The 26,338-nt window shown below is 36.5% G+C and overlaps 1 protein-coding gene and 1 long non-coding RNA gene across 2 annotated transcripts in view; both read right to left on the bottom strand.

Annotated features, from left to right (window-relative positions):
* The window catches only part of LRP1B (LDL receptor related protein 1B), a 1,835,261-nt gene that overhangs the window by 1,771,410 nt on the left and 37,513 nt on the right, over positions 1-26,338 (bottom strand). The gene's annotated exons all lie outside the window — the stretch shown is intronic.
* LOC129646482 (uncharacterized) lies at positions 7,883-10,212 on the bottom strand. Its single transcript, XR_008711976.1, has 2 exons — positions 9,767-10,212; positions 7,883-9,166 (listed from the first exon to the last, which is right to left on the bottom strand). It is a non-coding gene; the product is annotated as an uncharacterized LOC129646482 (long non-coding RNA).

Raw genomic sequence — 26,338 nt, 5'->3', positions numbered from 1 at the left:
CCTGCAAACACTACACCATTTTATATAAAGGACTTTAGCATCTATGCATTTTGATATGGGAGGAGTGGTCCTAGAACCAGTTTTCCCTCACATACCAATAAATAACTGCTGCAATATTACTACTCAGTCTTGATAATCATAGAATCTGGCTCACTGATATTGAGGGGGTCACAAAGTAAAACCTTTCTGAAGAGCAGTAATTCAGCAACATATATCAAGAGTCTTAAAAAATGTTATCATTTTGAATCACAGATTTTCTTGCCAGGATTTTATTCTGAAGTAATATGTAGGTATTTGAAAAATGATGAAGACTGTTCCTATGGTACTATTCATAATAAATATTTGAATAGATATGAATATCTAGAAAAAGCTGGTTAATTAATTCCTATTCTCCCCATAGAGTAGAATCCATAGAGTAAAATCCATAGATTGGAATTTAAAGTGTGGGTTCCAAATTTACCTATCTATTGGCTCTTCAAATGTATAGATTCACTCAAACTAAACAAATATGTAAATCTAGCATATACTATGTGAATAGTTTTAAAATATGTAGTTACATACATGTAACTGAATATATAAGGAAAATGACAAATATATAAAAAGGTAGAATTTTGTGAAACTTACAAATTTGCCATGAATTCTACATTATTGATGGCTGGAAATAATAGCTTTTATTCAACATATTACCTGCAAAAATCCCTGTTAATTAACAATTGTCCCTGCTTAACCTTCTTGTGCAACTGTTTTACCAGAATCTTCAGGATTATTAATGTCTCCATAAATGTCAAGTGTTTAAATCAGTATGTGGATATTTGAAAACAAATTTGAGTTGAAATTATCAAACTGTGGCTATAAGCTTATTTCCTTTTCCTAGCAACCCAACCACTCAGATCTCCCCAATACAAGAGTCCTTGACTTTAATGAGTTCAAATGATTTGACCAGCACCATACAATGTAAAACCATAGCCTTGACTAGATAGACCTTTGTTGACAAAGTAATGTCTCTGCTTTTAAATATGCTATCTAGGTTGGTCATAACTTTTCTTCCAAGGAGTAAGCGTCTTTTAATTTCATGGCTGCAGTCACCATCTGCAGTGATTTTGGAGCCCCAAAATTAACGTCTGGCACTGTTTCCACTATTTCCCCGTCTATTTCCCATGAAGTGATGGGACCAGATGCCATGATGTTCATTTTCTGAATGTTGAGCTGTAAGCCAACTTTTTCACTCTCCTATTTCACTTTTATCAAGAGGCTTTTGAGTTCCTCTTCACTTTCTGCCATAAGGGTGGTGGCATCTGCATATCTGAGGTTATTGATATTTCTCCCAGCAATCTTGATTCAAGCTTGTGCTTCTTCCAGTCCAGCGTTTCTCATGATATACTCTGCATAGAAGTTAAATAAGCAGGGTGACAATATACAGCCTTGACATACTCCTTTTCCTATTTGGAACCAGTCTGTTGTTCCATGTCCAGTTCTAACTGTTGCTTCCTGACCTGCATACATGTTTCTCAAGAGGCAGGTCAGGTGGTCTAGTATTCCCATCTCTTTCAGAATTTTGCACAGTTTATTGTGATCCACACAGTCAAAGGCTTTGGCATAGTCAATAAAGCAGAAATAGATGTTTTTCTGGAACTCTCTTGCCTTTTCCATGATCTAGCGGATGTTGGCAATTTGATCTCTGGTTCCTCTGCCTTTTCTAAAACCAACTTGAACATCTGGAAGTTCATGGTTCACGTATTGCTGAAGCCTGGCTTGGAGCATTACTTTACTAGCATGTGAGATCAGTGCAATTGTGCAGTAGTTTGAGCATTCTTTGGCATTGCTTTTCTTTGGGATTGGAATGAAAACTGACCTTTTCCAGTCCTGTGGCCACTGCTGAGTTTTCCAAATTTGCTGGCTTATTGAGTGCAGCACTTTCACAGAATCATCTTTCAGGATTTGGAATAGCTCAACTGGAATTCCATCACTTCCACTAGCTTTGTTCGTAGTGATGCTCTCTAAGGCCCACTTGACTTCACACTCCAGGATGCCTGGCTCTAGGTGAGTGAGTTGGACTGTGAAGAAAGCTGAATGCCGAAGAATTGATGCTTTTGAACTGTGGTTTTGGTCAGCCCTGGATTTCTTTGGAAGGAATGATGCTAAAGCTGAAACTCCAGTACTTTGGCCACCTGATGCGAAGAGTTGACTCACTGGAAAAGACTGTGATGCTGGGAGGGATTGGGGGCAGGAGGAGAAGGGGACGACGGAGGATGAGATGGCTGGATGGCACCACTGACTCGATGGATGTGAGTTTGGGTGAACTCCGGGAGTTGGTGATGGACAGGGAGGCCTGGCGTGCTGTGATTCATGGGGTTGCAAAGAGTCGGACATGACTGATCGACCGGACTGAACAGAACTGAAAAAATTTAAAAATGTTAGAACCTGGAATTAAGTCAATTTCCCAAAGACATTCATCCAAGACTTAAATTTCAATTTATTTAAATTAATTATTTTGGAATGATAAGCAATGTTAAAGTAGTAAAGTATTTTATTTATTTGATAAGTGATTCCATCTCTCAATTTATATATATATATATATATAATATGTGCACATATGTTAATGTGTATCTATCTATATCCATACACACAAATCCATACATACACACAGTATATGCACACATTCATTACTCATGTGGACAGAAAATAGAGCTATTATTTTTGTCTTTTAGAATTATATTTAATATTTATACATTGTCTAGTTTCAATTTTACAAATAAAAACATTTAAAATACAAGTTATGTTAACCTTCACCCTAATTAAATGACAAATGAAAAGCAGTAATAATTACTAGCAGAAGTATTTTTAAAACTCTAAGGAAATATGTTAAAAAGAGCTTTTCAAAGCTCTTACTGTCAATTTAAAACAAAAACCAATTTAAAGTCCTTGGCCATTCAATGCATTTCAGGAGACCCAGACACTCCCTGAGTGAGCTTCCTTGATCAGCAACAGATGACTGAGAATTCGTAAGCTGCACAATCAGCCTCACACAGTTCTACTGAACCAGAATCTGCATTCCACAAGATCTCCCCGGGAATCGATGCAGTTTAAAGTTTGAGAAATACTGAGAGAGAGTAATGACAATGACAGTAAAATTAAAGATCAACAAGTTCATGAGATTTTGTGCATTTATTAGTTAAGGAGCAGTCAATGTTTCCTATACTAATCCTCATTTAGTTTTTCCCCTTCAACAGTTCCTCACAGCTTACTGGTCTTATTTTTTACTTGCCACTTTCCAAGTTCTTGCAGCACATACCAGAAAGACAATGTGTTAATCCCCCTCCCCCCCGGCCCCCCCATCACCGCCAAAAAAAAAACTTAAAGAGAAAAAAGACTTCAAGAGTGACACAATTTTGAGGTCATTTTAAGCTTCTTTAGAGCCAGGAAGTGAATCAAACAGGGTGTGGCTGTATTTACAAATTATGCAAATTCAACAGCTGCAATTTACAAAGATTATAAGCCCCTTAAGTGTGTCATTGACCTACATATTCATACCTAGACAAGAGCAGTTTATTTTTTTTAAACCAGCATTGTAGGATTATTAAATTTATAACAACTCAATATTATACATTCCTTTCAAACTAAAAATAAATCACAAGTCACATTGCTTTGTATAATCCATCTTATAAATTCATGTTATTTTAGCTTCAATATTTCTTATAATTTCAGAACCATGTATAAAAAATCTAGAAGTCTGAATTTTCAAAGCTGATCAAAATGTATTTTTATTTAATCAATTCTTAAGTTTTTCACAAGTCCATTCTAAATTAGTCATTTATGTAGAGAATATATATGTACATATATACACTAACTGAAATACTCAATGATAAATTATTATAAACATGTGAAAATAAGTATCAATAGTTAATCACTACAAGAAATCTTGAATTCACAAATTCAGTGATTTAACTAAGTGTACCTTTGCTCATCTCTTTATCTATTGATTGCTTGCTATAAACCAGATATTCTACTTGATTCACAACAAAGATCGGAAAAAAGTCCTACCTTTGAGAAATGTATAGCCTGATAGAGATAACTTTCATTTGATGTTTAACAGATATTTTTATTTAATTTATTCTTTCCTTTTAGTTGTATGTAATGACAAAAAAATATATATTTTTTTGGAAACATTTATAGGAAAGAAGATAAGTACCCACAAGAAAATGGATTTTAAATGAGTTGAGAAATTCATTCTCCCCTTAAACTTCTGTTTTAGAAAATAAAGGCTTTTCAGGTATCAAAGGTTCAAGGGGCATCCTACTACATAGCACAGGGAACTATATTCAGTATCCTGTGATAAACCATAGTGGACAATATGAAGAATGTACATATTTATGTATAACTAGGAATTTTGTATAGTAGACATTAATACTGTAAACCAACTAGATTTCCATTTTAAAAATTTCAAAGAGCAGAATTTAAATCAAACCTCAGTCTGTTGTGGCAAGCCAAATCATAAATTAAATAAGCTGATAAATATCCAAGAGGGCTTTGAAAAAATGCAAATATCAGACATGTATCATCACTCTGAAGAATGAATATTTAAAAAAAAAAATCCTCCAAAAATTGTTTGCAACTCTTAATAGAAGGAAAGAATCCAGAGACTGTTGAACAACAGAAAGTCATGATGAAAAAATAAATTGAGATGAAAAGATCATATGAAAGGAAGCAAAGCAGAGAATGAAATTAGGAAAATTAAAGGAAGTTCTAAACTTTCCTGCAGAGTTAAAATGTTAATGAAAGGTAAAGCTTGTATTGCAGAACAACAAAATAAGAATATGAAACATAACCTTGAGATGATCTACTAGAATGCTGAATAGAAAGGGAAAAATGAATAAATTAAGAAATTAGATCAGAGTTCTGCATAGGGATAGGCAATCACTTGTGAATTATTAGCATTATTGATGAAATAATTGGAAATATTGAACAATGAGAATATTTAAAGACATAATAGAAAAAAGTTAAGACTTTAAATATCTGCTATTTAAATAGTCAAACAGAGGCAAAATAATTGAACAGAAAATCTTAAATAAACCATGGGAAATATTAAACAAAACTAAGTCTGTAGGTAGGATAAAAACAAGCAAATCATCAAGGAACAGAAAAAATAAAGAATGGTCTTTAAGACATTATTGAGGTTATAATTAAGTAAAATCTTCAAGATACTTTAGAGAAAGCTACATGCCAAAAGCAATGGAAGAATATACTTTGATAAGAAATCAAACTATACATGCACTTAAAAGAAAAGGAAAATCCTATAAAATTTAGAGTTTGAAAACAGAGCTTTGCTACCAAATGGTAGTATGCCCTCCAACTTTAATTATAAAAATGTATTATAAATATAGCTATGAACAAATGCCAAATCAAAGTGTTGACAAATAAAAATATTTTAATATAATTATTTTATTATAAAATCCTAATTATATCCATAAGAACCAGAAGTAAATTATGGAAGGATTGAAAATAGAATTCTTATAATAACTTATTTCAAACAGAAAAATCTCTAGAATTACAACTTTATTTTTATTGTGACAACTCAAGTACAGTAAGTGTGACTTTGAAAAAGAAAGATAAGTAAAAGTCGAGTTTTAAACGAAACCAAATTGCCAAATCCGCTGGATCATGGAAAAAGCAAGAGAGTTCCAGAAAAACATCTATTTCTGCTTTATTGACTATGCCAAAGCCTTTGACTGTGTGGATCACAATAAACTGTGCAAAATTCTGAAAGAGATGGGAATACCAGACCACCTGATCTGCCTCTTGAGAAATTTGTAGGCAGGTCAGGAAGCAACATTTAGAACTGGACATGGAACAACAGACTGCTTCCAAATGGGAAAAGGAGTACGTCAAGGCTGTATATGGTCACCCTGCTTATTTAACTTCTATGCAGAGTACATCATGAGAAACACTGGGCTGGAAGAAGCACAAGATGAAATCAAGATTGCCGGGAGAAATATCAATAACCTCAGATATGCAGATGACACCACCCTTATGGCAGAAAGTGAAGAGGAACTCATAAGCCTCTTTATGAAGGTGAAAGAGGAGAGTGAAAAAGTTGGCTTAAAGCTCAACATTCAGAAAACAAAGATCATAGCATCCAGTCCCATTACTTCATGGGAAATAGATGGGGAAACAGTGGAAACAGTGTCAGACTTTATTTTTTTGGGCTCCAAAATCACTGCAGATGGTAACTGCAGCCATGAAATTAAAAGACGCTTACTCCTTAGAAGAAAAGTTATGACCAAACTAGATAGCATATTTAAAAGCAGAGACATTACTTTGCCACCAAAGGTCCATCTAGTCAAGGCTCTGGTTTTTCCAGTAGTCATGTATGGATGTGAGAGTTGGACTGTGAAGAAGGCTGAGTGCCGAAGAATTGATGCTTTTGAACTGTGGTGTTGGAGAAGACTCTTGAGAGTCCCTTGGACTGCAAGGAGATCCAAACAGTCCATTCTAGAGGAGATCAGCCCTGGGTTTTCTTTGGAAGGGATGATGCTGAAGCTGAAACTCCAGTACTTTGGCCACCTCATGCAAAGAGTTGACTCATTGGAAAAGACTCTGATGCTGGTAGGGATTGGGGGCAGGAGGAGATGGGGACGACAGGGATGAGATGGTTGGATGGCATCACCAACTCGATGGACGTGAGTTTGAGTGAACTCCAGGAGATGGTGATGGACAGGGAGGCCTGGCGTGCTGCGATTCATGGGGTCGAAAAGAGTTGGACATGACTGAGTGACTGAACTGAACTAAAACCTTTCAGAAAAGATTTTTTTTCATATTGAATTGACAATATTGATGGCGATAACATTGAAAAGGCAAGTTAATTTGATAACATCCATCACTATCCATAAAAAATTTGTTTCCTTTTGACATGGTGATTCTACTTCTCATGACTGTTACAAAACAGAAGTGAATGCAAAATACTTGTTCTGTGATTTTCACTATAGAATTGAACAGTGATTGGACATAAAATTGTCCACCTATAGGCATACCTCTTCTTATTGCATTTCACTTTTTTGTGCTTCACAGACATTGTGCTTTATTTTTGAGGCAAACCCACATTGAGCAAGTCTAGTGCTTAACATGTTTCCCAACAGCATTTGCCTGATTTGAGTCTCTGTATCACATTTTTGGAAAATTTCAGGTATTTTCATTATGATACCATTTGTCACAGCCATCATTGATCTTTAATGTCACTACTATAATTGTTCTGAGGAACCAGAACTATATGGCAAATTTAATTAATAAATGCTATGTATTTTCTGACTGCTCCATCAACTGGCCATTCCCTATTTTTCTCTCTCTGTTTTGGGCTGCCTACTCTTTAAGACAGCAATATTGAAATTAAGCCAATTAATAACACCACAATGGCCTCTGAGTTTTTAAATGAAAGAAAAACTAACAGACCCAACATACATATGTGAACATATATGTCTTATAGACATGTCTTTTATTCCCAGTGTATAAAATGAGAAATGTGTAAGTTAGAGCATGCCTTTAACTTAGATGCAGGAAAGATATCCAGAGAGAGAGAATGAGTGTGCTTCCAAACAATTCTTGATGAGAAATCTCTCAGGTGTGCCACCCTATCATTGTATATATGTACTAGAGGTTGAAGATACGAAGGCTAATTTTGGCCTACGTATAATTTTTCTTTTAAGTACCCTTCTCTAGAAGGTTAATGGGGCATTTATAGGGGGAAATATTTTGGAACTAATAAATACAGATTACATTAAAAACAAGTACTCAGCCTAAATGACCTAGAGAAGATATAAATAGAGGAAAAAATCATGGTGAAAAATGAAAAAGGAAAAACAAAGACCTAAGAAAATTATCTCTATCTCAGTTAATTTAATTAAATACAGTTTATTTATACATAGTTTTACACATTTTGGTTAAACATAGAAATGTTACAAAGTAAGTATTTAAAAAGTCCCATAATAGTCTGCATATTTATAGCTACAACTTGATAACAGAAATTATTGTATCTGATCAGCTTTTTATTTTCTATTTTAAAATAATGATATTTTAAGAAATTGGTGCTTTGGTGCTTAGGGCATAGTACTATCAAAATGGGCTACAAAGTCTCCTAATCCTGTTACAATTATAAACTGAGTTCCTTGGGAAATCTCTAACTGGAGATGCAAATTCTGCCTAGGAGAATGAGGCCAAGGCTGCTATTTTACATCAGAAATTGAGGAAGACATCATAGGTAAGTTTTCCCCACAGGTGAAATAAATTTCGTATAACATCTGTGAAATTGAGATTGTATTATCTAGTATTTAATATACAGCTTGACAATAACAAAAATATATATTTAGAATATTTTAAAAGCAAATCATCCATGTTTAAAGATACTATAGAGTTAAGAGCAGAATTATGATCTTCTGAATATTTTATAATCTGTTCACTTATTTTAGTCAAACAGGTTTTCACTTATTAATAGCTTTCTTTTTTTAGTTGCAGGCATTATATCAAGCTTTCTCTGCTTAGTTCATACAAGCTTAATTAAGGCCAACTTGCCCAGTCTTCACTTCAAGGACTAAGAAACCACTAGTATCAAGTGGAGGCGATACAGAGACCTGATATATACACATACACAATGGAGTATTATTCAGCCATAAAAAAACAGGAAATCCTAGGATTTGCAACATGAACAGACTTTGAATGCATCCAGTTCAGTCACTCAGTCATGTCCAACTCTTTGCGACCCCATGGACTGCAGCATGCCAGGCCTCCCTGTCCATCACCAACTCCCGGAGTTTACCCAAACTCATGTCCATTGAGTTGGTGATGCCATCCAACCATCTCATCCTCTATCGTCCCCTTCTCCTCCTGCCCTCAATCCTTCCCAGCATCAGGGTCTTTTCCAATGAGTCAGCTCTTCTCATCGGGTGGCCAAAGTTTTGGAATTTCAGCTTCAGCATCAGCATCAGTCCTTCCAATGAATATTCAGGGTTGATTTCCTTTAGGATGGACTGGTTGGATCTCTTTGCAGTCCACTGAACTCTCAAGAGTCTTCTCCAACACCACAGTTCAAAAGCATAAATTCTTCAGTGCTCAGCTTTCTTACAGTCCAACTCTCACATCCATACATGACTACTGGAAAAACCATAGCCTTAACTAGATGCTAAGTGAAAAAGTCAGAGAATGCAAATATTGTAACATCTCATTTAGATGTGAAATCTAGAAAAAACAACCAGCCAAACCAATACCACTAAACTCAGAAAACCTGATCAGGTTTGTGGTTACCAGATGTGGGGGATGGGATGGAGATTGAAGAAAGGTATAGATTTCCACTTACAAGATTAAAAAACATATATATTAGGGTTATAAAGTAGAACATGACAACTATAGTTACACAACTATAGGAAAGTTAAGAGTGTAAATTTTATAAGTTTTTTTCTCATCACAAGGAGACGATTTTTTCTTTTTACCATATGCATATGAGATCATGAATGTTAACTAAACCTATTGTAGTATCTATTTCACAATATATGTAAGTCAAACCATCATGATGTATATCTTAAACTTATGATGTATATTATTTCTCATTAAAATTAGAAACAAAATCAAACCAACCAACAAAAAGAAACAGAGACCAGGCCAAATGCTACATGATGTCTGGAAAATTATTAGGTAAAAATCTCATAAAACATATCTTAGGAGCTAATCAAAAGTGAGACAATGGATAAATTGGGCCACTTGCCCAGAAAAAACTTTTACTCACAGGAGCTGTTATTCTAGGACCATTCAAGGCATATAACTCCTAAGGCAGGAAAAGCCACTTATGGTAGGACAGCTTCTTCAGAGAGAATTTATAAATGGTGTTTCTTTCCTCTCTCATTTCAAGTTCCAGTTCAGTCACTCAGCCATGTCCGACTCTTTGCGACCCCATGACTGCAGCACATCAGGCTTCCCTGTGCATCACCAACTCCCTCATTTCAATGACCCAAAAGTGTGGTTTTCAGACCACGACCAGTAGCACGTCCTAGGAACCTGTTACAAGCCGCAACCCTTGCTTGTGTGACTATGTGCTTGTCTGCTCCTGACTTAAATAATCAGGAACTCTGGGGGTGGGCCTAGTGTTTTTTGGTTTAACAAGCCCTCCAGGTGATTCTAATGATCAATCAAGTTTGAAAAGTACTGCCTGAGTTGAATTTTCAGGGAACCCAATTTTTCCTCTAAAGAAGTATGTGAAAAAAAAAAACAAAAAAACACACTCTATTCCTTTTTTTCCCTAGCCGTTCCTACATCATTTCCTTAGTTCCTTGTTTACATTCTATTATGGATTCCTTAGCTATGCTTATAAGAACACAATACAAAATTAAAGTCTGAATAATTAGCTAGATCTATTTTTCATGAAAGACAATCAAATAAGGACAGAAAGGAAATCAAGAAATCAAAAGGAAAAAGAGGAGTATGAATTTTCAACTAAACTTGGCCAAATTATCTTGAGGCAAAAATTAACAAAAAGTAAGAAAAGCCCGGGACAATCAACAAATTTTGGTGAAAGTGATTATACATGTTATCTACTGACAATACAAAAGGCTGTCTTTTGTGTATCCTGGTTTCTGTGAAATTTCTAGTGTTGCTCTAGTTACAGGAGAAGCTTCCCTGTAATAACGTACTACCTTCAAATGGGGGCAGGTGCATTTTCAAGGCTGGTATTACATTTCAGCTAATGTTCTTAGCACTGGGAGTTGTGTAAAGTGGTTAGCTCAGAAGAACCGGAGCAGAAACCAGGAACTAGCTTTCTAGAGGACTTCATTTAAAACTCATCTCCCAAGCAAGAATGATGGAAGTCTTTCAGTTTCTCCTCAAGAGTCCTCAAGAACAGAGATGCCTTTCTCCATCAGAAAATGAAGAGAAGCAAATCAAAACTAATGCACTAATGCACAAGAGGACAGAAAAAAGTGCCTTTACAAAGACCTGCTTTGATGCTTACAAGGGGCTTCAATCATGGCAGCGAAAATCCTTTTGGCTCTGTGTGAATGTCTTTTACATCTTTCTCTCTCTCTCTCTCTTTTTTTTTCCCCAATAGTAGAAAGTCATTATCCCTCTCTTACTATTTTTTAAAGCACATTAGCAACTACCATGACAACAGGAAGCCTCATACACATGCTATGTTTGATCCTTCTTCTGAACCTATCGCAGCTGTTTGAACCTGAGAGTACAAGAAAACAAACCCCTCAAATATGGTTTGATTAATTATTTACCTCTTTACACAAGTCTCACACAAAAGGAGAAAACAGAATAGTTTTTATTACTCTGAGCTGCACTTTAGGGGAAAAAATAGAAATTCCACTATAGATTAACTATAGAAATAATAAAGCTTTAAGACAAAAAAACCTTGATAGAACAAAAGTGGTTTGCGCACACAAACATAAACAACAAACAGAAGAACATCAGCTTTTAGGCTCAAAGAGAATTAACCACAACTTTCTGGAGGATTCATGCCTTCATCTTCTAAAATGTGGCTCGACTTTGAAGAAAGCTGCTGCTGCTGCTGCAGCCTACCAGGCTCCTCTGTCCATGGGATTTTCTAGGCAAGAGTACTGGAGTGGGGTGCCATTGCCTTCTCCGTGAAGAAAGCTAGACAAGCAAAGTTTAATGAGCTATAGTATTAAGCAGAGTTGCATGAGTCACCATTTTTATTCTAAGACAGAGCTTGCATAAGCATTATCATGTTAAAACCTGTGCATTTTGTCTGTAATCGCTTCTAAACCAAGTAGGAGAAAACAAGAGCATTTAAATTGCTGCACTTACTGGCCTGGTTTAGGTAAAACAGTTCATATCCCTTTTGTGGGTGCGTGTGTGTTCAGTCACTCAGTTGTGTCCAACTCTTTGTGACCCCATGGACTATAGCCAGATTCCTCTTTCTATGGAATTTTCCAGGCAAGAATACTGGAGTGGGTTGCCATTTCCTTCTCCAGGGGATGTTCCTGACTCAGGGGTCGAACCCATGTCTCTTATGTCCTCTTCATTGGCAGAGGGATTCTTTACCACAGTACCACCTGGGAAGCAAGTATGTCCCTTACTGCTGCTGCTGCTGCTGCTAAGTCGCTTCAGTCGTGTCCGACTCTGTGTGACCCCATAGACGGCAGCCCACCAGGCTCCCCTGTCCCTGGGATTCTCCAGGCAAGAACACTAGAGTGGGTTGCCATTTCCTTCTCCAATGCATGAAAGTGAAAAGTGAAAGTGAAGTCGCTCAGTAGTGTCCGACTCTTCGCAACCCCATGGACTGCAGCCTACCAGGCTCCTCCGTCCATGGGATTTTCCAGGCAAGAGTACTGGAGTGGGGTGCCATTGCCTAAACCTCCTCAAATGGTTTCACATTTTTTATCTTCTCTTAAGACTTACAGACTCTACAGACTTGATGAATAGAATTTTCATTTTCTATTACTATACTTTCTGTCCTGCGCTTAATCTTATACATTTCTTCTGTCATTCATTCTTTCTCTAGGGTTACTAAATATAAAATTAATAGCTGGACTATAAGATTCTGAGAGCAGTCTGTACAAAATGTGAGTTCAATGAATGGACCAATAAACCTGACAGTAAACCCATGGCCAGTGGGAGCCAGAGAACTGAGAAAACATAGTTTACCTATTTCCTTTACTTCATGTTCAACCCACAGGGACAAGAATATTAAACAGAGATCTGGGTGAAAACATGCCTTAGTTTTCTCTTCCATGGCAATTTCTATTGAATGAAAAGAAGCTAATTTGTTAAACTTCTGGTAGGTCCCAATTGGCACATATTCAGAAATCATTTGCATGGCTGGTTATTCTGTTCACAAAATCAAAAAAAGACAACAACCCACCAATCAGGAAACAGTGTGAGAGAAGGACTTGGGGACAATAAAACTTTTTGATCTCCTTGAGATGCTTACTCCATTGAAGTTGTAAACAGTCCAATGAATGTCAAAATAAATGTCCACGGGGTATAAGGAAACTCAAATTAAGAGTGTGTGCATTGTGTCAATGACATGTTTCAAAGGTTTCTACGTTTTAAAAAGTCATTAAATATTCTTTACATGCAATTTATCTTTCAATGGCTTGTCATGTAGATGTTTTGTTTTCAAAATTATTGCTTAGCAAGAATACTTGGATCTAAATGGTATAGATTTCCTAGGCAGATATTTTTATGCTTGAAACTTCTCTTATTTTCTAATAATGTATCTCTTTATCCTTCAACAAACTGACATACTCAACTTAGAGTTTCATTATCCATATACTGAAAAAGGTGGCATTTTCAGTATAAGATTTAAAGAGAATTTACCTTCCTTATTTCATAAATTTGGATTAAGTCATATTTTAATTAGGTGATTTTCCAGTTCAGAAGTGAAGATAAATTAATTTGTTGCTCCTTATTTAATGAATGGCTGCCATTTGCTTTCACTGAAAACTACTTATGGTCAATCATGGTCATCCTTCCATCAGTTGACTTTTATCCAGCAACAGAAACAATCAAACTGAGGTAATGTAGTTCATAGGAGAATGCTTCCTCCGTAATAACTGAATTTAACTAAAAACTTATCAAGATGTCTATTTGATTTGTTTGAGTGGATTAATTATCATACTAAAAATTACCAGGATTATAATATTTATCATAGTATCACTGTACTAAATCTTATACTGTTGTTGTTGTTGAGTCGCCCAGCCATGTCTGACTCTTTGTGACCCCATGGACTACAGCATGACAGGTCTTCCTGTCTCTCACCATTTCATGTCCATTGCATCAGTGATGCCATCCAGACATCTCATCCTCTGATGCCCTCTTCTCCTTCTGTCCTCAGTCTTTCCCAGCATCAGGTTCTTTTCCAATGAGTCAGCATCAGTGACCAAGATACTGCAGCTTCAACTTTAGTATTAGTCAGCTGTAGTATTAGTCTTTCCAATGAGTATTGAGGGTTGATTTCCCTTAAGACTGGTTTGATCTCCTTCCTGTCCAAGGGACTCTCAGGAGTCATCTCCAGTACCACAGTTTCAAACTCTTTGGCACCCTGCCTTCTTTATGGTCCAGCTCTCACAACTGTATGTGACCACTGGGAAGACCAGAGCTTGATATACAGAGCTCTATCAGCAGAGCAATGTCTCTGCTTTTCAATGCACTGTCTAGATTTGTCATGGCTTTCCTGCCAAGAAGCAATCGTCTTCTGATTTCATGGCTGCAGTCACCATCCTCAGTGATTTTAGAGCCCAAGAAGAGGAAATCTGGCACTACTTCCACCTTTTCCCCTTCTATTTGTCATGAAGTAATGGGGCTGGATGCCATGATCTTAGTTCTTTTTTTGTTTATTTGTCTGTTTTAATATTTAGTCTTATGGTAAGGATAATGAGACTCTGAAGTGAAGTTAGAAATGGTATGGGAGAGTCATGAAGATTACTGTCACCTTTCATATTCAATCCTGAGGACAATGATGATACTAACCAATGATATTTAATCAGAGAGTTAAAGTAGATTTTTTTTTTCCTTGAAGCTTACAATAGGCATATTTTACCAGTGACCTTTCAGTTGAAATTACATTCTGGACTTACTATGTCACTATTTTTCAACTTCAAAATTCTCACTATGTATTTTAAAGTTGATCCACTATAAAGTATATTATTGAGGATGTTAGAGCAATATGGAGGCTTGAAAATTAGATAGTTCCATTCCTTTAGTGGACAGAGAGGTTAATGTCAAGAAAGGTTAGTGGTGAGTTTCAAGTCACCCAGAGACTTACTAGCAAAATTCTGGACACATATCTAATTCCTCTCTATTGAAGACAACTTGAAAACAAAGAATATGATATTTAAACCATGGACTGAAAATCAAAAGGGAATAAAAAGGTAGCTCAGTCCTGAAATATCAAACTGAGTCAATTGATGATTTCTGACTGGTTCTAACTTTCCCCCTCCCTCAATTTCAGTTTTGTTTTACTTGCCAGAAAAGCTATTTTTTTTTTCTCTCCCACAATAGCTGTGCTCATATAGATATGTGCTCTTTTTGTATTTTACTTCTATGCATTCTTTTATGCACCTCTCTTATTCAATTTCAGCAAAAGGATGGATCCTCTTATGCTGATTTCAACTCCTCACTACTCAATCTGTCAAGTAATCATACAAAAGCATCTCTATTCTCACTTCTTTGAGCGGTCAAATCAGACAGAATTGGACACTACATTACTTCAAAGCTTAGACTTGAGAATACTTCTTATATCTGACAAATGATATGCTCCCCATGAGTATTTAATAGTTGTGAACTACTTTTGATCTGTTCAAGGTCACAGCCACTTCACTAATATCTAGACTGCTGGCTCCAAACACAGCACCATAGCTGACTGTCATAGCTATAAATATAGAGAAGTATTCTTTTTATATTGCTAGAAATGCATTTTGTCTCTCTCTGAACATGTTTTCTTTCAAAGTGGTTTAAAAAGTATTTAGTCATATGCTATCATTTCAAGAAGCAACCCCCAGCCCCAGCCTCTTAAAAATTGAATGCAAAGCCCAGCAGAAAGCGTAGTTAGGTGTTACCTTCTGATGCTCCTTCCCTGGAGAAGGGAAAGGCTACCCACTCCAGTATTACGGCCTGGAGAATTCCAAGGCCTGCTGTAGTCTATGGGGTCGCAAAGAGTCGGACACGACTGAGCGACTTTCACTTCTGATGGTCTGTTCTTAAAGAATTGGAAGAGGTCAGTGAAAGAGATTGAACCTAGGACACCTATTGATATGTATTCACGTGTGGATATGAGTTGCCTGTTAATAAGGTTGACTATTTAACTTAGTCCTTTTCAATCTTCACAGATTATAATTGCAAAAATAGCCCTCGCTTCTCCAGTTGGTTGTTAACAGCTAAGAGAAGGCTAACGTGCGGGTCACTTGCTTAATTATAAACAGAATGAAATAGCGAGTGATGAATTAAGCCACTGGACTGACTTCTAGTCTTATATTACTATCTAAAAAATACTTTGTTAAAAATATCAAAACATCATCCCCTCAAAAACCCACATATACTCCATTACTTGTAATTTTTTTTTTTTTTTTGCCAGCGATAATTAGACTTTCTAAGAATTACTGACTGACTGGAGGAGTTAATAGCTTTTGGAGCAAATAAGAGGTAACTCCTCCTAGCTGGTCATGAATCCTTAAAAACTTTAAGTGTCTTGAATGTTACTTCTTAATTAGTCAACAAACTATGTGGACAAGGTACAAGGCTAGTGCCTAACTTCCCCAAAGTGCCAGGGTGTGACTGGAAATGATGAGGTTATTAAAATTTTACATGAACTTAATTGATTTTTACATGTGTTAAATCCACCCAAGTCAGCTGTTTTGTTAATCTATTAACCGTTTCTCCAGTGGGGATTCTAATCATGCATGAAACACTTATTCCTAAGTAAAAGAGAAGTCTAACTAAGTTAGAATATGAACTAAAAAATCTGAATTGATAATGACATCAGAAACAATCTGAAAAGAAAAACATTGTCTGGAAAAAAATAGTATAGTATTAGGACATGTTTCTTAAGACACTGATTTTTATCCCCTATTGCAACGGACTGAATATTTGTGTCTCCCCCATATTCTATGTTGAAGCCCTGATCTCCAGTGTGATGGTCTTAGGAAATGAGCCTTTGGAAATAAGAAGTTCATAAGGGCAGAGCCCTGATGAATGGAATTAGTGCCCTTATAAGAAGAGACAGCAGAGAGATGATCTTGCTTATTCCCATGGGAGGATACACTAAAAAAGATGGCCTTGCACAAACCAGGAAGAAGATCCTCACCAAATACCACATCAGCCAGCACCCTGATCTTGGATGTCTCAGTTTCCACAACTCTGAGAAATAAATGTCTGTCGTTTAAGTCACTCAGTTGATGGTTTCTTTTTATAGTAGCCTGAACTAAGACATCTATTAATTTTAATTTGTTCATAGTTATCCTCTAAAACCAATCTTCTTTCACAAATTTGTGTTGAAGGACATATAAGGTTCTATGTTTGGACAAAGACAAAAAGACTTAATAAAAGTACAATGTTCCCAAAGTGTGGTTCCTTGATCCAGAGCATCAGTCTCACCTGGAAGTTGTTGAAAATGTATGTTCCCTAGCTTTACCTCAATTAATTAGCAGATTCTGTTGGAGTCCAGCATTGTTATTTTAACTGGATCCCCACTTGCTAATGATGCAGGCTAAAGTTTGAAAGTCACTGTTTTAGAGGGTTTGCTGTCTTTTAAATTTGACTCTACAGCATATCCCCACTCCAGTACTCTTGCCTGGAAAATCCCATGGACGCAGGAGCCTGGTGGGCTACAGTCCAATGGGGTCACTAAGAGTTGGACACGACTGAGTGACTTCACTTTCACTTTCATGCATTGGAGAAGGAAATGGCAACCCACTCCAGTGTTCTTGCCTGGAGAATCCCAGGGACGGGGGAACCTGGTGGGTTGCCATCTATGGGGTCGCACAGAGTCGGACACGACTGAAACGACTTAGCAGCAGCAGCAGCAGTACAGCATATACAAGCTACTCATCATTTATACAATGTTAGAATGATTTCCTGTGTTTCTCAACCCTAGATTCTCATACGGGCTTCCCTCATTGCTCTGAAGTTAAAGAATCTGCCTGCAATGTAGGAGACCTGAGTTCGATACCTGGGTTGGGAAGATTCCCTGGAGGAGAGGATGGCAACCCACTCCAGTATTCTAGCCTGAAGAATCCCCATGGATAAAGGTGACTGGTGGGCTACAGTCTATGGGGTCACAAAGAGTTGGCCATGAATGAACAATACTTGGGGAACACAGAATAGGTGTAAGGCATGAAGGGAATTTTTGTTGGAGTCTTCTACATCAGATTGGGTTCCTAGACTCCCTGACCATAGTCATACACTCTTTTCTGTCGCTAGATGTTTTTAAGTGAGAAAGTTCAAGAAGGTCTCTCAGTTATGACTACCTGTCAGGGCTGACCTTACTAATTTGACTTAAGGGAGTCCACAGTTACCCAAACTCTTTCTTTGCCAAAAGATATCTTTGGTGTAAAGTTCTTGAAGACAAAACAAAACAAAAACACTTGAAACAAGAACACTAACTAGTTAGTAGTAATATTTTAAACCAGAGTAAATCAGGAAATAGTAAAAATTTTTCCCCAGATGAATTTTGTTTAATTTAAAATATTAACTGCTGTCAGTTATTGTGAAGTCAGATGATTTCTTCTCCTATGTGCTTAACTTTCCTTCATGTTATAACACTATGGACACAGCATTATTTAGGGTTTATTTTATTTTCCTTTTACGTCATGATTTGATATAATTCAAAGTAGACACTCCTTTATCTGTGCCACAGTTTCTCTCTTGTAATTTTTAAAATTTAATCTGCCCATGAAATCTAACATTCTGGGAAATACATCATTAAACTCACATTGCCCTAGATTTACTTAGTCTGTCAATAGGTAGCTAATCACAGAGCCAGATGCTACAGGAACAAAAGCAAGGTCAAGCATGTTTTGCTGGAAGGAAAGTCAAGGAAATTATAAGGCTTCAAAGTATCCCAAATGAGGAAGACTATTCATCATTACAAAGCAGGAAAGAATCAGAAGACAAGGTAACTGGGAAAAAAACATTTGTAGACTGAGAAAACATGACCCAAGCTGGTAGAAACTATGGTTGGGTATTTCTTTTTGGTTTCTCAGCATTAAACTTAATGTTTTGTCTCTGCTAACTCCTCAAAACATGGGCTGCTCAGAATATCAGCCAGAGTGTTTAACCGCAACACTTTAAAGTTCTGTTTTGGACTAAAGTCTTGAGAAAAAAAAAAAAAAACAAAACCTACAACTATAGAGGAAAATGGATTTTTCAGGGTACATGAAATACAAAGGCAAGATGATGGGTTATGAGCGTGCACTCAAGTAGAAACAGACAATATTGAAAAACAAAACAAAGCGAGTGGAAGTAGCATAAGCTTCACTGCTTTATATCAAAATACAAGAATAAAAATCCAGGTATCAGGGTTTATAACCGAAACTCTAAGCCTTTAGCTATTCCCAGAAATGTGTTGAAAGATACAGTAGCCAGACTACAAGATATGATGGGTGATGTTATTTCAATTTTAGCATATGTCTTCTTGTTCCAAAAATTTACAACACTCCCACCACACTTTGGCTCACATGATAATTAAAATGATATTTTTGAACCTACATAAGAATCTTTGATTCATGAGGATGAAAGAACTGATCAAAAAGATGACTGACATAGTAAGGCATGAATTTTTATTCAGCAGAGCTGGAAAGTACCCATCTTTTTATAATGTGGAACTCAGAAAACACTGTCCCTTCAAATGCTACCTTACAGAAACCTTTTTATATGAATTCTCCCAATCTCTGCCACCATGTAGTAACCTCTCATAGATCTTGTATAGACAATATTTTTGATACTACAATACAGTATACTAACGCATATATATGGAATTTAGAAAGATGGTAACAATAACCTTGTGTACGAGACAGCAAAAGAGACACTGATGTATAGAACAGTCTTATGGAATCTGTGGGAGAGGGAGAGGGTGGGAAGATTTGGGAGAATGGCATTGAAACATGTAAAATATCATGTATGAAATGAGTTGCCAGTCCAGGTTCGGTGCACGATGCTGGATGCTTGGGGCTGGTGCACTGGGACAACCCAGAGGGATGGAATGGGGAGGGAGGAGGGAGGAGGGTTCAGGATGGGGAACACAGGTATACCTGTGGTGGATTCATTTTGATATTTGGCAAAACTAATACAGTTATGTAAAGTTTAAAAAAAAAAAAGATATTTACAAAAATAATACACTTTTCTATTCCAGAACAGAAAATAAATTCATTCTCCTACCCTTTCTCATAGAAAGAACTCCCTAAAAAAAAAAAAAAGAATCTACCCGGGGAGATAAGGGAAGAGTTCTGACCCTCACTGCTTCTCTGACTTGCCTTTCACTCCAGTTAAAGAGGCTAAGGTCCATTCATAAAATCTCTCAGTAGAGGAAACTCTGCTGCTGCTAAGTCACTTCAGTTGTGTCCGATTCTGTGCGACCCCATAGACGGCAGCCCACCAGGCTCCCCCGTCCCTGGGATTCTCCAGGCAAGAATACTGGAGTGGGTTGCCAGTTCCTTCTCCAATGCATGAAAGTGAAAAGTGAAAGTGAAGTTGCTCAGTCGTGTCTGACCCTTCGCGACCCCATGGACTACAGCCTACCAGGCTCCTGCGTCCATGGGATTTTCCAGGCAAGGGTATTGGAGTGGGGTGCCATCGCCTTCTCAGAGGAAACTCTAACCCCACCCTAATCAAGTTACATCCTTAGGCCACATTTTCTTTTCCAATTCTGCTGCCCTTTAAAAATGAACCTTATTCTAATGTAATAAAAATAAGGATAAATAAAAATAAAAAAAAGGAGGAAAACATAGTTTGGTCTGTATCAGTTTTATACACTCTAAGGATAATCTTAATATCTATGGTCTATTAAAAACCACAGGACACAGAAGAGGAGTCTTTCTTCATCACCTTGTAGGAAAACAATGTAAACTACATTGCAAGAAATGAAAAAAAAAAAAAAAAAAAGATTACTGCATATCCCACCTAGCACAAATTTGTGGTTATCTCAATCTTTTATTGTCTTTTAGTATCTATTTCACAGTTCTATAAATTGTAGAAAACTAATGACTAATGCAACTGATTCTTGTTCATATATATTCCAACTGGCTGAGTGGAATGCAATTAGTTTTTGCCCTGTATAGACCTATTTTGCATATATTTGTAAATTCAGTTCAGTATTCCTTATTTGCCTATATATCTATAGTCGAGGTTTTCTAGAACCAGTTGTAACATCTCACTGGTTCTTTCTTTAACTGATGATCTAAATAAAATCTATGATGTATGTTCATTGTTTATCAGTAGAACTGTGATTATACCCTCTTTTTCACTAAATGCCAGCTAACACAGAAATCATAGTCTCAAGAATTGAAAACATGTATGGTACTAAGTTTAAATTCCAATAGAATGTTAGAAAAATAACAAACCTAAAATGGACTAATTGCTCTTCTACTTAATTAGACAATTGTCCTTTTGAATATTAAAAAAAGAAAACTTTACTAAAAGCAAAACAAATATTTTGAGTAATATGGAATCTAGATATGTATTTATTAACATGTTCATCAAGTTGTCCTATCTTTTGCTCATCCACGGGGAATCTAAGCCTTGATATCTTAATTCCAAAATTCACAGTACCTGGTAACAAAAGTGTTAATGTTATATACCAGTGTTCTTTATTTCCACAGTGTTGCTGACTTAAAGACACTGGAAAAATACAAAGATTAAAAATTAATATTTTTTTTCTCTAAATTCCACAAAACTGAATCTGACCTAGTTAAATCATCTTCGTAAGAGCCAGGCCACACTCACGGTTCCATCCTAATTGCAACAGATTTTAGAGTTCACCATGCAATACTTCATGTCCAGCAGAAGTTTTATTCATATGCTATTGTTTTGTGTATATTTATCCCATGGTTCCATATAGTCTTAATGTTCTCAAGAGCATTAAGAAATGGACATAAACATCATCCTTTTTGTAGCTTATGCAACACCAGACATAGTAAATGATCAACGATACCTGCTTGATTGGCCGATTTGGAGTATCAGTGTTGGCACAGTACATAAAATGAGCATGATTGAACTTTGGAAATCATCAAGATCAGATTTTGAACTCCATGTGGCACTTACTAGCTGTATAACTCAAGTAAGTAACTAAATCTCTTTAAGCAGTACCTATTTTAAATGCTAAGAAGATTAAATGGGAAGCTGTACATGAAGCTCCTGATTAAATGAGATGTTATGTATGAACTGCTTGGAAAAGAATAGGACCTAATTAATTAAAATTAATAATAGATGATAAAAGCTTCCATTTACTGGAAGTTTTACTATGTACCAGATATCATTATAATTATTATGTACTATATTTTTAAATTTTTCATCATTATCATTATGTAAGGTGCTATAAAGACTATAAGTATTCTAATTCTGCCATGGGTTACTGTACACAGTTCTTGTTACCTGGGAAACCAACAGTGGATTCAAAGTGTTTACAAAAATTTAACTTGATAAGGGGAGTGGAGGAGAGGTCAGAACTGCTATATGGCAACAGACTAGAAGGAATGAAAACTGACAAAAAGGCTTTGGAGTAGCAGAGGCTAAAAGGCGACATGATTGACATCTACCTAATCACAAATGGTGCAGATAATAGTGAACATGGGTTTGTTCATTAAATCCTGAACTACTAGAATGAGGGACACCTTTTGACAAGTGGGCAAGGTAATTTTAAAATGAATAAAGAAAATCTAACCCCAACTACTAGATAAAGAAGTTATTAAATATGTTATGCCAAGATATAGTGAAGCGGGAAATGGGAATAGAACAGAAAAATTTGGTCAAATTTATAAAAAGTGAAGCAAGAAATGAATTTCTAAAAAGTAAAAATGGGTTCAGCCAGACAATGAGAGCCTTCCATAATCTCACTCGGCTATTAATTGAAATAAAATGTTTGACTACTGATATTAAAGTATTGATAACAAAAATATGAAAGTTACTCTTAATGAATTGTTTTCTAAAAATAATACTCAAAATATCCAGTGAGCCAAATTTCAATCTATGAAGGTCAGGAAGCAACAGTTAGAACTGGACATCGAACAACAGACTGGTTCCAAATAGGTAAAGAAGTACGTCAAGGCTGTATATTGTCACCCTGCTTACTTAACTTATATGCAGAGTACATTATGAGAAATGCTAGGCTGGAGGAAGCACAAGGTGGAATCAAGATTGCCTGGAGAAATATCAATAACCTCAGATAGGCAGATGACACCACCCTTATGGCAGAAAGTGAAGAAGAACTAAAGTGCCTCTTGATGAAAGTGAAAGAGGAGAGTGAAAAAGTTGGCTTAAAGCTCAACATTCAGAAAACTAAGATCATGGCATCCAGTCCCATCACTTCATGGCAAATAGATGGGTAAACAGTGGAAACAGTGGCTGATTTTATTTTTTGCGGCTCCAAAATCACTGCAGACGGTGACTGCAGCCATGAAATTAAAAGACACTTACTCCTTGGAAGGAAAGTTATGACCAAGCTAGACATCATATTAAAAAGCAGAGATATTAAAAAAAAAAAAAAAAAGCAGAGATATTACTTTGTCAGTATAGGTTCGTCTAGTCAAGGCTATTGTTTTTCCAGTGGTCATGTATGGATGTGCAAGTTGGACTATAAAGAAAGCTGAGCGCAGAAGAATTGATGCATTTGAACTGTGGTGTTGGAGAAGACTCTTGAGAGTCCCTTGGACTGAAAGGAGCTTGAACCAGTCCATCCTAAAGGAGATCAGTTCTGGGTGTTCATTGGAAGGACTGATGTTGAAGCTCAAACTCCAACACTTTGCCCACCTGATGCAAACAGCAGACTTATTTGAAAGACCCTGATGCTGGGGAAGATTGAGGGCAGGAGGAGAAGAGAATGGCAGAGGATGAGATGGTTGGATGGCATCAATGACTCAATGGATATGAATTTGGGTGGACTCCAAGAGTTGGTGATGGACAGGGAGATCTGGCGTGCTGTGATTCATGGGGTCGCAGAGTCGGACAAGACTGAGCGACTGAACTGAACTGAACTGATTCACATAGATATAGCAAACCACATTTAACTAAATAGCTATATAAAATTGTAAGTATGCTGAATACAAATTATTTGTGATAGAGTTAGAAATGTGATCATTTTGGAAAACTGAACAACGTTGGGAGAATTGGGAATTATAATTTCTTTATTCTGCATTGGTTTGCTGTTATTTTTGTTTTGTTTTGTATTTAATATGATTAATCATCTTCCAAAATAGTTCGTCTTAGTAAACTTGCTGTAGTGTGAATAAGAAGAGGTGATTATATTGTATGATTTGATTCACTTGCATCCATTTTCCATACTTGAGATTAAAGATAATCTTTGAATTCTTAGTCTTATAAAAAGAGTTCAGGATCTAGGCATGTTTACACACTATCTCAGGGACTCTGAGGATGCTAAAAGATTTCAAAGAGTCAGGCAAGCTCTTGATAGGCTTCTGAAATCTTTGCTCTCAATGTAGTCCTATTTCTAGTAGACTTTTCACCTTGTAGACTACAGTGTATCTGTCCGTTTCACTTCACTGCCTGCAGGTTAGAGACAAGCAAAGAGCAGCTGAACTGGTCGGAGTTGTGCTTCACAGGCAAAGTGGAAAGTGGCTGTATTTATTTAGAACTTTGTGTTTTGTTATTGTCATTTCCTACCTCGAGACACCAAAGAGCTGACTGCATTTTCCTACCATGGTGTAATACATCTCAAAATGAATTTATGATATGACCATGAACTACAAAATACAATGGGGCAGAAAATGCTGAAACACATTATTTTAACTCCTACACACTTGAAATTTCTCTCTTCCTCATTCTAGTAACATTTGAGACCAGAAATAACATCTCCACCCCAACCCTTGCATTTTTTCTTTTTTTGTATGTGTAGTATAGAAAACAGAGAAGGCAATGGAACCCCACTCCAGTACTCTTGCTTGGAAAATTCCATGGATGGAGAGCCTGGTAGGCTGCAGTCCATGGGGTCACTAAGAGTTGGACACGACTGAGTGACTTCACATTCACTTTTCACTTTCATGCATTGGAGAAGGAAATCGCAACCCACTCTAGTGTTCTTGCCTGGAGAATCCCAGGGACGGGGGAGCCTGGTGGGCTGCTGTCTTTGGGGTCGCACAGACTTGGGCACGACTGAAGTGACTTAGCAGCAGCAGCAGCAGCAGTATAGAAAAATAATACATGGAGAGACAGGAACTATATTTAGATCAACAACCACATCATTATTTATAGGAAGGAATGCTTTCACTGCTTAATATTTTTGGAATAAATGATTAAGCACAAGTTCCACAATGTACAGAGTCACAGAGGTCAACTTCAAATGTGTATGTGTGTGCTTAGGTGCTCAGTTGGGTCCAACTCTTTGTGACCCCATGGATTATAGTTTGCCAGTTTCCTTTCTCCATGGAATCTTCCAGGCAAGAATACTGGAGTGGGTTGCCATTTCCTATTCCAGGGGATATTCCTGACCCAAGGATCAAACTCGCCTCTTAGTCTCCTGAATTGGCAGACAGATTCTTTACCACCGAGTGACCTGGAAAGCAATATTCCATGACCTTTATCACTTATTGTTCTCAGTATTCCAGAATCTCAGGGCTATGATTGCTACTTGATCATTTGTACTATCTGATTTAATCTGAAAAATAAACCTGTGCAGTAATAATTATCCCCACTGTACCAAAGTTTACAGATTTAATGTAACAAAGTAAGGCCAAATCACTTAAACTAGATTTGTATTTGCATGGATTAATTCTTTAATCCTTAACTGTCTTGGTCCTCATATGTCAAATGAACTGTTGGATTAGTTCATTTCTATAAATTCATCTGATTCTAAAATTCCATGATTTTATGAAATACTGTTCTAGTTTGTATTACTCTCTGAGCCAGAGCTAATTTTCTTGTATTGTTGCTTCAGATTTGCTAGGTTCAAATTATTTCTCTCCAAAAAGAATTTTATGAAAGATACACTGGTCCTCTATCATCAACTATTCAAATGTGTTTATATATGTGTTTGTATACCACAAACATATATATGTATATATACTTTTAAGAAAAAAGCTTCTAAAACATTTAAAATACCTATTACTATTTTGCATGATATTTTTAGGCACTTTTCCTACATGACCCTATTTAATTCCAGAAATAGCCTAGTGGTAATCATCCTTCAAATTTTACAAATGGGGAATTTTAACCTCAGGGAGGTTAAATGAACATATATTTCCATTTGTTCTCCTTCTCTTGGCTATATTAGAGACTGTTTTGAATTAAGAAAAATGGTGACAAGACTACAAGTAAAATATTCCTAGATAGTTTATCTCCATTTCACCTTACCATAGATTGCTTTTTCAGATATTCAAGTCATCTCACATCACATCATTAAAATAATAATTTAAGTAATACATAATTTGCATTGGGTGGTGGAATGAGGAACAACTGATGTTTGTCCTTTTGAATTGCAAGCCACTGTGGAAATGCAGGCAAGAATGAAGAATTGGACATGGGGAAAGGGTAGGATGTGGAGACCATGAGAACAGTCCCATGTTGTGTAAAAAGGGAAGGTGTGGCTTTAAAAACAAGTTCTACCTACTTCTCAATTTTTCCTAAAACTCAAATTCCAATGCTCCTTAGGAAAACATATACAGGTTACCTAGAG

The sequence above is a fragment of the Bubalus kerabau genome, chromosome 3 (genome assembly GCF_029407905.1).
Source record: "Bubalus kerabau isolate K-KA32 ecotype Philippines breed swamp buffalo chromosome 3, PCC_UOA_SB_1v2, whole genome shotgun sequence".
Taxonomy (NCBI): Eukaryota; Metazoa; Chordata; class Mammalia; order Artiodactyla; family Bovidae; genus Bubalus; species Bubalus kerabau.
Note: the sequence above shows the minus strand (reverse complement) of the source record. Positions and strands in the feature narration are given on the sequence as shown.